Genomic DNA, 18,410 nt, shown 5'->3' on the forward strand with positions numbered 1-18,410 from the left:
ACAATTAATAAATATATTTGGCGAGACGTATCGTATACACCCCTCCCAGCTTACTTAAGCGCAGAATAATGCCGCGGAGCACAGTTTTGGAACAAATATCTTATAAAGCGCTATTCTTCACTTCAAACTTCTTCCTTTGTTTATAAACGGAATTGGGAAGGGGTTATTAATTTGGAATCTGGTTTCCAAACACAGCTATTGAAAAAAATCAAATTGGATTTTAAACAAAAATACCTCTAAGTTTCTTGAAAGAAAAGAGAGAAATTTAATTTTTGAGGCCCGGTATGACAACTTACGCACAGGGCCGCAATCAAGTGAGAGCAGGGTCGTTTGGCACCCTGGGCGATGGACAACTAAGGGCCCTGAGTCACACTTTTTCCTGTTAAAAATTATATTGAGTGGGGCGCTAAAATGAAACCTGGCCCCGGGCGACAGAGTTAACTTTCCTTCCTAGTTGCGGCCCTGCTTACGCACCAGATTAATTCTGGGCCTGGAACTTCGGTCTAAGAAACTCTAAAGGGTGTTCAGTTGTGAATGTTATAATTTTTCTGTCCACGTACATGCCCTGATCCACTAAGAAAGTCTGGTAAGCCTGGAGACATACCAGTACCAGGAGTCCTAAGTAATTTGCGACGCAAAAAATTCACGATTTCCTAACGTGAGACATTTTTCTAATTTGTTCTTGTGAGACGGGCAGAAAAACGGCGCCCCGCGCAAGATCCCTCTATTCAAACAGGGCCTACAAATAATTATTTTTATTCTCATTCATTTTTTAAAAATATTTCTTAAGTCAATATTTAAAAAAGATACTGTGTTCACAATTGGATTGCGTAATTGGGTGAACTTTTTTCCAGATGGTCCAGCCCAAAGCGCTTGCAGCCTCTCTTCAAGCGCTTTGGTCCAGCCTGTCTGGCCATTACCTCAAAAAAAAATCTCAAGAGGGAAAAAAACCCACAACTTTCTCGACTCCTTGGTTTCCATGTATATTTTGTATAATAATTTTTCTTTTTTAAATACCTTAAAGATTATTTTCCATTTATGTGAATCTAATTTTTCTACCTCGTTTCGGCGGCGCCCCCCCCCCCATTATTATTCTTCGCCCGGTGCAATTGCACCGGTCGCACTGCCCTAAGACCGCCCCTGCTGCTGAGCTATATATGCAATAATTATTACAAAGTCTTCATTAAAGGGAAAAGTGTGTTTCTGGTACCCTTGCAATGTGAGAAAACATATCAGTTGTAGAGTCATGATGAAAATAAATCTAATGAAAATTTTAAAGAATTTCTTATATGCTGTGAATAATTGCATATGTTGGAGGGGGAAAAAAAAATCCCTTCAAATTTAGAGATTTTGTCTGTATAAAATACTAGATAAAGGTTTGCATTGTAACTAAGTAATTATTTGATTGCAAACACATGAGTGCTCTTGTGATTTTAATATTCCAAATTATTCTCTGTGCACCTGTTTGTAAATTGTTTATTGGAAAAAAAACTTGTATATATAAGTTTGAAAAAAAATATATTTAACACTTTTCATTTCATTTCTTGCATTGAAAGTTCTTTTTCAGCAGTTAATTCGCGGAAATATTCACTGCTATGAATTTTCGAAGTGGAAGCCTGCCTTCACCAAAATGCAAAAGATATTAGAAATGTATGTTGTTTTATTTAAAAAAATACTCAAATTACTCTCAAGTTTTGGAAAAGAAAGGGTATTTCGTGTACGAAAGTAAGCATTCATTATAAGCGGCGGGAACAATCAAACACAGCCCTGAGTGGCAGCGATCACATTTGAATTACCCACACATATTTACATAATATACGCTATTTACGTAATAAAAATTTCCCCTTTTATATAATTGTTGATACACATAAACATCACTATGTACGTCACATATATTCTAAACAAATGCCATAATGAGCTCATACAAATATTCAAGGTTACAAACCACCATTATACTACTATTAAAGTGTATATATACACACAAAAACATTCGTAATTTATACAAGGTGTATTACTTAAATATTATGGTTTAGGAGCCTAAGTGCGCCCTCTATATTGAATCTGCATCGGTTTCAGATTCCACTTCCGAATCACTAGTGGATTGTTCGCTGCTCCCAGTTATCAAAATAGTCATTATTTATCAGATAGCACAAGACTTGTAGTTTCCTCGTTGCAGATCTTGGTAAAATAATTTTCCGTTTCCACAAGATCTCTCGTCCGTTCGGTGGCGCCTCTAAATGGTATCCTTTTGCGTACTCACACTGTGTCACATAGTGTATCACGCTTCCCGGCTGACCGAAATAAAGCAGATGAAGTTTAAAGAGATATCTCGGGATTGCCGCTGTACGGGTGAAAACATCCATTATGGCTATAGCATACCAAAAGAATGGGGATAACCAAGAAAATAATTCGGATATAATTCACTGCAAAAAAACACCTGGACAAAAAATAGTCAACATACTTTTTATACATTATTCATTGTAAGGCGCATTATATTTATATATTGACGTTTTCTAACAAAAAGACCTAAATTGCTTCAATAAACGAAAAGTTTTTTTTTTGCCAAAATATGTGGTTACATTTCTGATCAACAGATGACGCTTCTGTGCAAACTGCATAGTCTATGCTATTTGAATTATTGAATGTTTACTTGTGTGTTTGTTACTGTGTGATCACTGTATGGATTGTGGTAATAAAAGAACAATCGTTGTTTACGCTCACACACTGTTGAGAAGCTTTGCTAATTCAACTGTATTATTGATTGTTGCGAGACGTACATGTGTATATAAAATTTATAAACACCAGTGGGTTTTTTTTTCTGAATAAGTTGTACAATGCTAACAACTTCGAAGGAAAATCGTTAGCATAAACAAAAAGTCATTAACATTTCCAAAAATGTCTGCATAGTGTTTTCTAATAATTTTCAAACATCAAAAAACTATATTCGTGCTATATTACATTCCAATTTTGTCCGCAATATAATCAGTTATGCATTTTGAGCATACGCATTAGGGTGGAACGAAAGAAAAAAATTTTTGAAATTGCCATTGTAATAGAATTTAAAATATGCCTTTATGTAAAGAAATACCATTCCTAATTTTCCCCAAAATTCTTAAGGTTCCTCATCGCCCCTGAAGTTTTACGCACGTGTGGAATTGACATGACATTGACTGTAACAGGACACTTACCCATTCCCCTGAACACGTGATTCCCTTGTTTTCAGTATTCATTTGCAATCTTACAGAACTTCTTAACTGACAGGGTGTATAGCAGTCAAAATGACCAGAAGCTTTTATCTTATCAATGACATTTTAGGAAATCCTGAAGAGTTGGATTCCCGGGTCTTGCCCACCTATGGCTTTGTTATTTGCTGACTCAACGCAATATGAAGGCACAACAGTCAAGAAAAGATCCAGCTATTGCAGACATTCTTGAAATTATCGTGCCAAAGACAGAAAATATTTGGAAAACTGCTTCAATTGCTACGGTTTCTCACCAACGGATATGCAAAAGTTTCAAAAACTTTTACAGTAAATACAAGAATCTTCAGAAATATATGAAAGCAAGGAAAGATTCTCAAACTTTCAAGTTGAACTTTTGAAATCTCTTCAGTGCGAAGCACGGAAATTGATCGACATTGCAGCATGCAAATGTGATTTTGAAGACTAAGTGTGACAAGTTGAGAAAGGTCCCAAATTTAGAGCGATATTCCTTGCAAGATCAAAGAAGTACACGCAAGATGGCCATTGGTCGAGTAGATGGCCTAACGTCGAAGAAATCGAAAAACAATGAACAAAGGAAAATGGTATCCCGTTTGAAGTCATCTCAAGAGAAGAAACGGTGGAAACTAGTTCAACCGCTGAAAACTCATCTATATCCTAAACATACTTTACCGTTGAAGTTAGCATTTCCAGTATTGAAGTCTGAGAATCTCATTTACAAAGAACTGGAAATTAGAAATGATTATCAGAAGCAGAAATCCGTACATTCCATGTTCCGAAAATAAACTTTTCTGCTAAGCACTATTCGGAACTAATTGCATGGGATCAAGTATCTGAACTGAATTTTCCGTGTCACACAAACAGTTGAACGGTGCATACTACTCGTAACTGAAGCATCTCTTGCTGAGAATCGTGAAGGCTTCATTCAAGCCGGAATAAAGTCAAGTACTCTTCCGTCGTTTGAAAAAAAAAAACGGACTATTTTGCAAACAAGTGAAATGTGATAACAGAGGAAGCAATAGAGGCATTCTCATGACACCTATATCGTTAAACCGTTTGTTTAAATATGAAACGCGTTTTTTGAAATATAGGACATCCATTGGGCATTTTGCCTGTTGTGGCGTTGTATAGTTTTGTCTCCCTTTCCTCCCCACCCAAAAAAGGGTTTATTTCACTATATATTCGGAGTGTTTGAAAAATTCTTTCAACTGATATTTCTCTGGATTTATATATACTAGCTATAATACCCGGCGTTGCCCGGGTACAAAAATGGGAAAGAAAACATGTTGCGAACTTGCAGAATATAAAAAATGAAAGAAAAACATGCTATATATGAACTTGTATAACGACAAAAATGAAAGAAAAACATTTTGCAACTTGCATAATTACAAAAATAAGGGAACATGCGGATTTGTATAATTGAAAAAATGCGGGAGATAAATCTGGATGATAGATATATTATACCCTGTAATCTAAATATTAAGGATTTTGGTCTCTTTTTTTTTGGCCAAATGCCTAGCTATAATACCCGGCGCTGACCGGGTTTTCTTCAATGAGGCTTTTTTGGATCACTTGATATCTCCCTCTTTCTTTGAGGTACATGCAAACCGTGTCCAATATCACCAATATAGCGACTTCCTACGCGACTCGTGAAACAAATCTAGATTTAAAGTAATGTAAAAAAAACATGTATTATTTTTCTTTTATTAAAGGGTGCTAGGTATTTCAATCCATCTGCGCTTCAAAAAATGCTTAATTAATGCTGTGGAATTTTTTCAATGTACTTTACGGACCCATAATTAATTTTAAAATATCCTAACCTACATGAATTTATGCAGTTCAATATCAAAAGACAATACGGAGACATTTTCATGCTTGAGAAGATATAAAAAGTTGAAATCAATGCATGGATATCCAACTCGAAAGTAGTTCCGGCTAATTGCTTCATATATCTCTAAGCGAACTTAATATTTCAAAAATCGAGTATTTAATACAATTTTTAAAATCATTGATGTGACAGAAAACCGAACCAAATTTCATTTCTACATTAAAATCGGCAATTTTAACATTGATTTCTATAGGGGATCACCCTTTGCCTTACCATCAAAGTGATGCTGATGATGGCGTCTATTCAAAAAGCTCTTATTACTGGGAGGATTGAATAAAGTGGCAAACCATTATAAAGGCATAAATATTATACATATACTGACAGCGTTGAAGAAATGACAAACCATTGTAAAGGCATATACACGTTTTAAACGCATTGCTAGGGAACCACGGCAACCAAAGTAAACGTTCGGAAAGTGATTGTTGAGGCCCGAAAACCATTGTTGCCCGACCCTGACGAAATTTTAAAGTAGCCTATCGTTTAAGTTGGGTCCCATTTGGTATATATGCAAAATTTGGCGACGATCGATCTAAAATTGTAGATTTGTATAGAGAACATATACAGACAGGAAAATCAATTTTATATATAGATATTTAGTTTCGCCTCATGTACTGAATAACTTAAAAAATATACTTTTTAAAAAAACAACTTCGTTTATGTTTGGAAGGACCTTTAGGGTCTGTGAGGAACCTCAAGATATTAAAATATTTTCCTAGATTTTGGTGCAACTTCTTAAAACCTTGAAAGGCATCTTTTGAATACTAAGGCATCATCAATTTCCAAAAAGTGAAAAATGATTCGTTCCACCCTAGTGCATATGCCTTTACAATGGTTTGTCACTTCTCTAATGCTGCCCGTATTATGTATAATAGTTCTTTTATAATGGTTTACAACTTTTCAATCCTTCCAGTAATAAGGCTTTTTGAATAGACGTCTTAATCATTAGCATCACTGAGGGTCAGGCAATGGATGATTCCCCCATAGAAATCGGTGTTAAAATTGCCGATTTTACTGTAGAAATTTGATGGGGTTTACTGTCACACATCGATAATTTTAAAAATTGTATAGGATTTTTGAAATATTGGGTTCGCTTAAGAGATGTACGAAGCCTAGGAGGTTAAATATGAAGTAATTAGCTGGACCTACTTTTGAGTTGTATATCCATGCAATAACATTAATTTCAACTTTTTATTTATACATTCATCCATTTTGGAGAAGAACTAAAAACTATCTGCAATATAAGGAGTAATTTTTCCGTGAAATACAAGTTTCGCCAAAAATAGTTGGGACGAATAAATTTCCTTCACAAATTAAAGCCTATCGTATCTGTCACTACTAAAACATGAATTACTGAAATGACGAATACAAATTATATATCTCTCTTCAAATTAAGCACCATGCATACTGAAAACCTAAGCAACAAAAATTTTGAACTCCAAAATCTTATTCATCCCGATATATCCCCAAAAAAAAAGTGCGTGCAGAATATAAGGGTAACAGTGAAAAAAAAAAGTTAGCTTTTCACAGAATTTAAAATGATTAAATTTAAAAAAGCGAAATGGGAAAAATATAAATACCTTATTTACTTAAACAATTTCTCAACATAATAGCATGTTAATAAATTTAAAAAAAATTTGTTTTTCTCAGCCTGAAGCCTCTTACAATATTTTCTATACAAATGAGTCACTTTCAGAAGTTCATCTTAATTTTTTTTCGAATTTTTCATGCCCTTGAACATATGGGCATGGTGATTTTGTGTTATTCTTTTAAAGCATTAGGACAGATTTTTCGCTGTTCAGACTTTTGTTAACACTGAACTCTCTTTCACTGCTACAAAGTTTGAATGTCAGCCCAATATCTATTTTCTGAACTAATTTCACTTCTTGCAATTCTTTGCATTGTGGCGAGACCCATTCATCACTCATAATTGATAGTTCTGTTGGCGATACAATGTTAAGCAACATCCTAGCAATATGTGAAGGAGTAATGTACAATCCCAGCAATACACGAGAGGGAGCGCGAAAAACAAGAGGGTGCAAATATTTCATTCTCTTCATGTTTTAGAAAGGTAGGACATTTATATCTCTCAGAAGTTATGTATGTATAAAATGAGCATGCTCCTAGTATAAACTCCTCCTTTTGACTATTGTTAAGAGCATGCCCTCCCCCACCAATGCAGGGGCGGACCGCGAGGCCATATTGGGCGCCGCTCAAGAGGGGTGCCAAATGGAGTTGAAAGGGTGAAAAAGCTTTGTCGACCAAAAAAAAAACATGGTCAGTAGCACCAAAAATAGGTTCTGCATGGGTAGGGATATTTTTTTTTTTTTTTTCCCTCGAGCCGGGCCCTGTTCGCCAAATCCGGATTTTCGCGATATGAAATTGTCACGATCGCATAGTGGCTAGACGACAAAACTATGGATATTTTACAGATCCCGTTTTTTCCTAACAATCTCCGAAAATTTTCGGTAATTTAAACGACTAAACCAATGTCGCTTTTGGATTCTTCGCAAAGGCGCGGGTGGTGTCTTGCGGGAAATAAAGCAAATTTACGCCATAGATACGCTGTCTTTAAACGCAGGTTGGTAGCGGAGAAATTAGTTATTTTCAGTATATAACCAGGAGAAAAAACGCTCTTCGAAATCGGAAAATTCGGCATATTCATTCAGTGACTTTGATAGCCCGCGGATTATACCAATAACGGTCCCGTACCGTTATTGGACTACTTCAAAGTCATGAGATGACGTGATTGTGGTAGATGGTGGGAAGTGAAAAAAATTGAAGTTTCCCTTCCATATCTTTTTCCTTGTCTGGAAAGCACGCATCCCATGAACAAGATTTTCATGCTTCTTTTCCTTAATTCCAGGTATTTGACGCGGTACATCTGCGAACCACAAACAAGAATTGGCGCAGGGATTCGGCGTAATTGGCACTGTTTATATCTTCTCAAACATGAAAATTAATGTCTCCGTATTCTCTATTTTAATATTCAACTAATTATACTAACATAAATTCATGCGGGTTAAGATATTTTAAAATTAATTATGGCCCGTAAAAAGTGCATCGAAAAAATTCCACAACTTTAACTAAGCATTTTTTAAAGCAGAAATAGGCAGATGGATAACTTGAAGTTCAAAAGGGGGAATCGAATTCTAAAAAGAAATGAAAAAATTTTTTTTTTTTTCCTATATTTCTGTAAATCTAGATGTATTTATTTCATCAGTCGCGCCGAAAATCGCCATATTGGTTAACTTGGACACGGTTTGCATGTCCGTCAAAGAAAGATGGAGATATCGCATGACCCAAAAAGCCTCATCGAAGAAAACCCTGGCAACGCCGGGTATTACAGCTAGTACGCAATTAATCTCAATGCGCGATGCACAAAACATTCCACAGTATTGCCCATCACGTGATACACATATGGGGTCATTCAAGTATTACGTCAGCATTGGGGGGGGGGGGGGGGTTTCGGGTTTACCGACTTTTGATGACAAGTGGGGTCAAAAATGGCTGAAGATCTGCTTATGTAATACTTCAATGGCCCCTTATTAAATCGCAATTCGCGATACACAACAAATTCCGAAATACCACCCAACAAGCGATACGAGTTGCAATATGCAATGGACAAAAAATTTCACAACACCGCTCAATACGAGTTAGAATAAGTAATAAAGCTCAATACAAGATTCATAACAAATTCCGAAATACCACCCAACACGCGATACGAGTTACAATGCGTAATGAAGCGCAATACGTGAGGCACAAAAAATTCCACAATATCATCCAATACAAATTCCAATAAGGAATTAAGCTCAATACGCGACGTACAACAAAAACCACAATATTGCCCAACACGCGATACGTAATGATCCAAAATATCCAACAATACGCAATAAATCTCAATACGCGATGCACACGAGTTCCAATACGTAATGAACCAAGACATCTAACATTACGCGATGCACACGAGTTCCAATACGTAATGAACCAAGACATCTAACATTACGCGATGCACAAAAATTCCAAAATATTGCCCATCACGTAATAAATCTCAATTCGCGATGCACAACAAATTCCGAAATACCACCCAACACGCGATAAGATTGCAATACGTAATAAAGCACAGTACCACCAAAAACGCAAAAAAACATTTTACAACACCGCACAATACAAGTTAGAATAAGTAATAAAGTGTAACGAGACGCGATATTGCCCAACACACGATACGAGTTACAACATGTAATAAACCAAACATCTCATAATACATAATAAATCGCAATACCCGATACATAAAAATTCCACAATACGCCCAATGCGCCATTCGCAACAAATTACGATATGTAATAAAGCGCAATACGCGATGCACAAAAAAATTCCACAATGCCACCCAACACGCGATACGCAATGAAAGACATCTCACAATACGTAATAAAGCGCAATAATACGCTCTGCACGAAACAGCCACAACAAACAAAATGCCCTAAGAGGCGGCCAAAAACAAAAAAGATGCCTTCAAAAGTTACGATGTGAAATATAACGAAACTACATTCCAAAATATGAGAGATTATCACATATTATAAAACTGTTACACATACTAAAAGTTATAAAAATTAATGATGACAATACCGCACAACACAATAAACAATTCATTACACAATTTTCACATTCAAGGTGAATCTCTTTCTACCGCAGATACGATTCCACTGTATTAAATACAAAGAAAAAAACCTTAGTCAACACACATTTCAGTTATGTGTAATAAATTATATTCATTTCAGGCAGCCCCTCTAAAGGAACGTCCCCACAGCATTAAAACAGAAACGGTTCACCCTATTTCCCATTCCTAGAGTAACCCTATAGCATTTATCTTGAAGTCCTGTTCGGTATACTACACCAGTAAATTATAACTCAAAACAACACGAGACACAAAGAGCGACCACTGCCTCCGATTCTCTTGGCGGCTGGTCGGATTCTGTTTTATGCTATACTATCACAAAAAATATACAAACATCACAGGTATTTACACAGTTGATGGCGTCATAAAATACAAACACCCAAAAGAAGGGTACTGTATTGTTCGATCACAAATTTATCCAGTGGTGGTAACCGAAATAACGCGATCACACAATGTTCAAAACACAGCTAAGAAAATATGAATTTGATAACAGACACAAAACAGTACCAGTTTGGTTCCAAAAAACAGTTCCCAGAGATTGGTTCGCAGACTTGTGTTGACCGTCAAACATATTCTATACCCAAGTTGAGGGTGGTGTTTAGTCTTGTCCAGCCAGCTCCTGTTCAAGAAATAAAATAAAACTATTATATTAATCTCTCTTTACTATAATCAGGACGATCATACGTCCTGGATTGAACAGGACGGTCCGTTTGAAAATCCTGTCCCCACATAAGAGAAAACATGCACTTCCAACAACGGGCTCTCCTCCTCCTCCTCAAATGGAAGGGGTGAATTTCCACCTGCGGCCATCCACATATACCAACAATTTTTTCATTGAACGAAGAGGTGGGCAATCACCCATTTCCCCTTCCGCCTATACTGTCCCAAAAATTCACGGAAAACAATTTGATACGAGTGAGTCAGCTGGTGAGCAAATAACCAATTAAGTGGTGGACAAGTAAGTGAGCAAACGAGTCATTTATTGTTCATTTGCTAGGTCGTTCAATCAGTCACTTGCTCGCCCACTAGATCTCTCTAGGTGGCTCATTCACCTACTAGGTCGTTCACTCTGTCACCCACTCAATCAATATATCACTCATATTGATTGAGCGGGCGATAGGGTGATCACATTCCTCCGCACTGTATATTCACCCACGCTTCCTACCCATTTTTTTTGGGGATAGGAAAGCATTTGAAGGTGTTTGCACGCTTTCTGCATATTTCTAGGGCAGTGGGTCTCAGAGTGAGCGTCGCCAATTTTTGTCAAGAGCATTGTGACGAGCCGGCGATATTATTGTGTGTTGCTTTGATGCTTTAAAGTGGTTCTTAGTTAGACCATTCTGGGGAGATGTAAATCATTGTTAACTAGGGCAAGGCAGCCGCGGGGTCACAAAGGTTTGAGAACCACTGTTCTGGAGGGGGACGGGGATTCCCCACATCCAACCTATTTCAAAATACTGTAACGCGTGCCACTTAAAACACTTCCACATATGCTTATTCAGTTTCCCCACGAGGAAATTAGTAAATACGCCCGAAACTCGCTGGTCTTCTTTGCTCCTCTTTTCCACCCACGCAAAAACTAGATGGGACGACAGCAACACAGTTCAGCTGTAAAAAATTCAAGAGGCTTAATGCAAGTCTCAAATTTACCGACTGTTGGCGGTTCAATTATGAGGGCAAGTATGACTTTCATTGCTCGTATTGTAAATCATGCAACCTGCCATCCTATTCTAATAAGAGGCAGGGCTGTAGCGTGTTTTCTCGGGACAGACTTTTTTTGGCGCACCACTGAAAGGAATATTATGTAAAAGAAGTGTACATTATATAGTGGGACTCCCATTTGACTACGGGCAATAGTGCAGTGTCCCGATCTTCCCAGACTTGTTGTGGGTTTGATCAAAGGTAATTAACAGTTTTACTGCCTGTGTGCAACACAAATTTTGTCACCTTTTATTCTAGTCTAATTTTCTTGACCACTCATTTATCGAATTTGCCACCCTAGGTTATAGCCCACTCCTGGCTTGCGTACTTTTTGTAATTTTTTGCAATTCCTCTATTACATCTAGGAATGTAAACTTTGTTTATACTCTCTGCGAGTAAGAAAAGTGCAATTCTAAATAGTCAATCCAGTTTTAACAAAATCTCCTTATTACGAGAGCTTTTCTAATCCTTAAAATTTACATAAGAAAAGACGTGTCAACTTTTGGAATCCGGAGATTCTCCCGAGGGGGACTTACCCATTGCCCCCCCCCCCCACCCAGCACTCAGACTCAATCAAAAAAAAAGTCCCAAAAAAAAAATTTTTAATCAATTAAGAAAATTTTTCATTCCTCCCCAAGGCAGGTTCTACATTACCCCTGAGCAGAATATAATGCCATGCAGTGCAGTCTTAATGCATGGGCCTACCCGACACGGCCCAGGGGACTCAAGGGAAGAAGGGCCCTCACAGAAATTAGAACCTGTTGAAATTTTCGAAAATTCCTCAGGTGGGGCCTCAGAAAAATCACTTGGCCCGGGGGCCCCATGATGTTCTTAAGACGGTCCTGATGCCATGTCAGCCCATCCACGCAGAATAGAGAAATCACATCTACATACTGTTCATAAAACATTAGTGTTTCCTTTCGTGGATGCTGTCAGTGATTGATAACCTTGGGTATAGGAACTCTCTAAGGTTATAAGATCCCAAGACTAGACACTCAAATTTTCAACATACTGATGTAGTCTCGTTCAAGACATTTTTCAGAAACATACATGGTTTCAGTACATTCATTCCGGAAATATAAGGACTACCAGTCCACTCATATGAGAGCAGACTGGGATTCGCATGTGCTTTCAACCGCTTCGCTTACAAGTGATAGGCAAGAAATTCGGATGATCTCGGCTTAACAAATCAGCGATAAGTAAGAATACGTTTAATACAAGTTTTGATAACCTTAATGGCATGTTAGAAAAAGGAAAGGGGAAATCGGTGAAAGGAAAATAGTACCTCTATTACCTGTAAGTATTACAGATAGATATGAGGGTAGGGTATGTGGATAGGTATGAGGAAGGGGTACTCTTTTCACCTTCACCTGCTTTCGTTCCCCTCTTATACACATGTATATAGTACAACCTATTTAACCCAAGAATAGAAGTTTTTCCTCCTCATCACAGAGATGAAAAGAACTACAGTAAAACCTCGATAAGTCGTCACCTCAAGTTATCGAAAAATCATGACGACTTAAGCGGAGTGCCGTCAATTTTAATGTGCAATGTTGCGAAAATCGTGTAAATTTAAAGTAATATGACATTAAAATATGAATCAAAATAACAATATTAATAAAATTTACAGATTGCGAAAGAAAAAAAATAGTAATTTTTTATCTTTTCTTATTGCTTAAATTATTGTGGTAAAATGTACTGTACACTTTGATTTATACCAGCAATTTTTAATTTAGACTAACAGAGCAACTGTTAGAATATATAGGTAGCTTTTCTTCATAATAGAACTCTATATTGTACATTAATTTTACATATATATCAAATTTAATATTTTAGTGTTTTAATTCTTCACCAGTAATTCATGATACAACTACAAAGTAATCGCCAACACTTTTGACTTAGTGGAGGGGACCTGGGCAGGGAAAAGTAAACAGAAGACCTCAATTTGGGAAAGATTATCTTTGTTGAAAAAAAATTAGACATTTTGTTTAAATTTCAAGCCCTAAATTAGTAGAGTCCATGCTTTCTATGATCATTTATTATCCGTAACTGTGTTGCACTTTAACTTAATTTCATTCTTCGATTTACATAATTTTTGATTTCTTTGCACTATATGTAATCTTTGACGTATCAATAAATTTTGATTTTGCCGGAGATGCCTTGGTCCCCCCCCCCCCCACCTGGGGGAGGGGGGGTGAAGTGCTTACGTTGCTTCTAGCAACAGAGCCTGGGTGTCTTGCAGTTTCTCCAGTAGAGCCCATGCAGAAATGAGATCTAGCTTGAACCAAAACCTTAGTCAGCAAATGAACTTCCCCAGCGTAACTTTCATTACTTAATCTGTTCCGTTTGGGTATATAGGATTTTATGGTGACTTTTAAGCATATGATACTGTTATAAGCTTTTTTTTTTTTTTTTTTTTATAATGGGAGCCATAAAAATAGTCTGTTACACTTTCTCAAATTTTTTCATAGTGACGACTTAACCGAAATTAGTGACGAGTAAACAAGGGTTTAATAACATTGTTGTCTATGAGAGCTGGAAGGCCCTGAAGAAAAATGACGACTTAATTGGAGTGATGAATTAACGAGGTTTTACTGTATTTTTTTTATAGGGTTGCAACAAGGTTTTGTGGTAATGAGGAAAGAAAACAAATGTTTGAATTTATTCCACTGGTGTTTGGACGCAACATTATGTCCTTGATCGTAAAGTGATTAAATGTGAAATCTCAAGCATTGCATGCGTTTGAGCACGTGTATATTTTAAATGAAATTTGTTGTTTCCTCGTCTTCCACAATACTTGTACAAAAAAAATTCTGCCTCAAATATGTTAAGTAAACCTTATCCAAAAACAATTCAATGCCTAATTGGTTTGAGTCACTGAGTTATCAATTCATTCTTTTTATTATCTAGATTTTATAATGTAAGTTTTTCCTCAGAATTAAATTCTGCTACAAAGAAACTTTTTTTAACGAGAGAATGTTAAAATTCGTAAAATCAGAAATTTCTTTATGACGAAGTGATTTCTTTAATATCCTTGAGTTCGTTATAATGGGATTCGACTGTACTGCCCCCCACCCCCCATAAATCAAAAATACTTTTTTATAAATCTATAATTTAAGGAATTGGTGTATTCAAATGTGGTTTGCAAAAAGGTTATCACAAAAAGGGTTTTTTTTGGTACAGATTAAAAATTAGTTCAAATATTTGTCGATAGATTGTGCTGCTTGAATGCAAATCACAGAATAATAGATCTGAACCTTTTTTTAATTTCTTCTGCTCCGAAACATTTTATAGGACTGATTTGCATATTTCCAGTAATTTTCATTTATGCAGCTCCCTTTAGGTGGAACTTTTTCACAAATTCCATGCAAATTACCAATTCATTCAAATTAAAGAATTTTTTACACTATTTATGAATTTATGGGATGCCCTGTACATGACGTTTGCAAAAATTAGACATTGTTTATTTAAAAAAATATGGTATGGACAAGACTAACAATACCAATGCCTAGTGATTCGGAATATAGATTTCCCACTTGATAATGCGCAAAAACTGAGGACCGCTACAATTAGAATTTCAGAATTACATGGCATATCATGTTCCCTACTTGAAAGAGATTAGTTATGAGCCAATGTTTCTCAGAGCCCAGATTATATGCACTAAAAAGTTGCAAAATATGCTCTAAAAATATGCACTTGAAAATGTCAAAATACCGAATTTTAAAATACCGAAACATGCACTTTGAAATGTCAAAATATACATTAGAAAATTCTGAAAGTTCGAAATTCTAAAATACATACCAAAAAAAAAATGTGCGTAAAAAAAGAAAATATACATTAAAAAAAAAACACCATGCAAAAAAAGCAGATATGTTTTAAAATACATTTTTTGTAGCACATTTCATTTAAAATAAATATCCCCATATGTATATATTATATATAAAAATGAAAAATTTATTTGCAATGTCTAGTTGGTCCTAACTACTCAGAAAAAAACACTGGCAACTAAACAATTTCTGCGCTATTTCTAAAAACAAAAATTTAATACTTTTGACGGTATCTCTCAAAAACATTGTCCTTTTTATCAGGACCGGAACTAGAGGGGGGCAGGCAACTGATCCCGTGCAGCAAAATTTAGTTGGGTGGCAATTTTAGGTGGAAACAAAGGAAACCATCATAAAATTGTTGAATTTAAGTGGGGGGGGGGGGGGCAGCAAAATAATGTTTGTCCTCAGTGAAAATTATAGTTACAGCTCCGCTTTTTTTTAGCATTAATTCACATAAATGCATAAAATCAAAAAACTTTCAGACTAAGCTTCAATAAACCTTCAAAAATATGCACTAACTTTTTTTAAATAAATTTTTAGAAATAATATATTTCTCATAATATTCTCATAACACTCTCCCCTCCCCCACCGCAAAGAAATTTAGTGAATTAATAAAGATTTTTGCAAACAACCGTTTTAATCCCACCAACTAAGAAAAAAAAAACCACAGAATTCCACGACATTTAAAAACTATAAAGAGCCAGAAAGAAAAGATGCTAAACAAATGTCATTCAAAATCCAATGATATTAGACTCCACAGACACTTACCCAGTCATTGCAAATATCCTAATAATTGAGAAACTTGCAGAACCACAGTGATGAAATTAGATTAATATGCTTCCACTTTGTGATCAAATATCTTCAACTCTCATGAATGACAGATGAGAACTTCCATACCAAAATTTTTCTTCAGCAACTCAATGGTATTTGACAAATGGAAAGAAAAAATAAAACAATGTGAGACACGTCACCAGCAAAAAAACATAGAACAATGAAAGGACAGCTTTTATCCATCCCTTTCGCACAAGAGACAACACAAAAAAAAAAAAAAAAAATACAAATCAGAAGAGAAGGACAACACATTCATCCATCCCTTTCACACAACACATCACAACACAAAAACACAAATCACAAGACAAGGACAACACATTCATCCATCTCTTTCACACAACACATCACAACACAAAAACACAAATCACAAGACAAGGACAACACAAAACCAAAAATCACAAGACAAGGACAACACATTCATCCATCTCTTTCACACAACACAAGACATCACAACACAAATCACAAGACAAGGACAACACAAGACATCACAACACAAAAACAAAAATCACAAGACAAGGACAACACATTCATCCATCCCTTTCACACAACACAAGACATCACAACACAAAAACACAAATCACAAGACAAGGACAACACATTCATCCATCCCTTTCACACAACACAAAAACACAAATCACAAGACAAGGACAACACAAGACATCACAACACAAAAACAAAAATCACAAGACAAGGACAACACATTCATCCATCCCTTTCACACAACACAAGACATCACATCACAACACAAAAACACAAATCACAAGACAAGGACAACACATTCATCCATCCCTTTCACACAACACAACACATCACAACACAAAAACACAAATCACAAGACAAGGACAACACATTCATCCATCCCTTTCACACAACACATCACAACACAAAAACACAAATCACAAGACAAGGACAACACATTCATCCATCCCTTTCACACAACACAAGACATCACAACACAAAAACACAAATCACAAGACAAGGACAACACATTCATCCATCCCTTTCACACAACACAAAAACACAAATCACAAGACAAGGACAACACATTCATCCATCCCTTTCACACATGATAACACAAGATCATAAATTCAGTATATAGCACATACATAATTGTAATGAGATATGATCTCCTCTCATCTTTTGGATGACAATTCACAGCTGGTTTGTGGATTTGAAAAACCTGTAAATAAATGTGACTGTAAAAAAAATACTGAAAATAAAATGTGTTACAGCAAATAACTAAATACATGCAATCACATCTCAGTTACGGTCATTTGATGCATAGGAGCACAAATTATACTGGTAACTGGCATACAACTGATTTTCTCTGTTCTAGGTCTTGTCAGCAAAGATGCTTCAAAGCATTGAAAATGGTATCAAGCTCATTAAGCTTCTGACAATCCTTTGTCATAATAGAGGAGTGTCTTCTCAGCTAGCAGCTCCTCAATGCATACAAGTGTTATTTCAAAAAGAATTTGAAATCATTTCTCTTGAAGTTAATAAGCCCTAGCTCTATTGTTCAGTGCTGTTTCTATATGCAGACTTTTTTCTGGATATGCAATGTATACTGAATTTTCCTTGCGCCTCTAAGTTGTACCAAATGTAGAGGTTAAAAGTAGTATTTGCCTTTTCAATTACAGTGCATAATCCATATATTATACAGTACTTTGATTTTTATACAATTTTTATTTGTTCACTACTGTTATGAAAACTAAAGGAATGTTTTCAGAATAGAAGATAAAAGTATAGATAACTATCATAATAACAAATATAGTGAAACTCCTTTAAGACTACCACTTGTGCGTTATGCAAAAAAAGTGGCTATCTGCAGAGGTGACTGCCAAATAAAGGTTGCAAGAAATAAGCACATTTCATGGAGTGTCGAAATAACGGTTTTCAATGTCACAAAAAATCTTATGCTCAATTTATTTACAATGCCAAAAAACAGATACATGTACGATGAAACGTCAATATATATAATATAACGGAAACTACCTTTACAACAGTAATTTTTCAACTTGTTTGGAATAAAAAATCTGTAGTTAATGTTAAACTTCTCTCACTACAACAATACACTTGACTATAATAAACCCTTGGACAACATTTTTTATGAGTATTTTGAAAGCTACATTTATTATTTATTTTTATTTATTTTTTGCTGGATATATATATATCCTTCAGTATATATATATATCCGAAATATATATCCATCAAATTATCAGGATGGAAACATTTGTAAATAGGATGACAAAGGCTAATGCTATATGGTT

The 18,410-nt window shown here is 35.8% G+C and overlaps 1 long non-coding RNA gene across 1 annotated transcript in view; it reads right to left on the bottom strand.

Moving 5' to 3' along the window:
• Positions 1–8,889: 8,889 nt before the first annotated feature.
• Positions 8,890–18,410, bottom strand: part of LOC149070796 (uncharacterized) — a 30,121-nt gene continuing 20,600 nt past the window's right edge. The window contains exons 3-4 of the long non-coding RNA XR_016195000.1: positions 16,078–17,320; positions 8,890–10,400 (exon numbers count right to left, since the gene is read on the bottom strand). This is a non-coding gene — a long non-coding RNA (uncharacterized LOC149070796). The remainder of the gene's footprint in view (positions 10,401–16,077; positions 17,321–18,410) is intronic.

The sequence above is a fragment of the Pholcus phalangioides genome, unplaced genomic scaffold (assembly GCF_987345545.1).
Source record: "Pholcus phalangioides strain wild (caught in Gottingen) unplaced genomic scaffold, Ppha-v1.0 ptg000020l_1, whole genome shotgun sequence".
NCBI classification, from domain to species: domain Eukaryota; kingdom Metazoa; phylum Arthropoda; class Arachnida; order Araneae; family Pholcidae; genus Pholcus; species Pholcus phalangioides.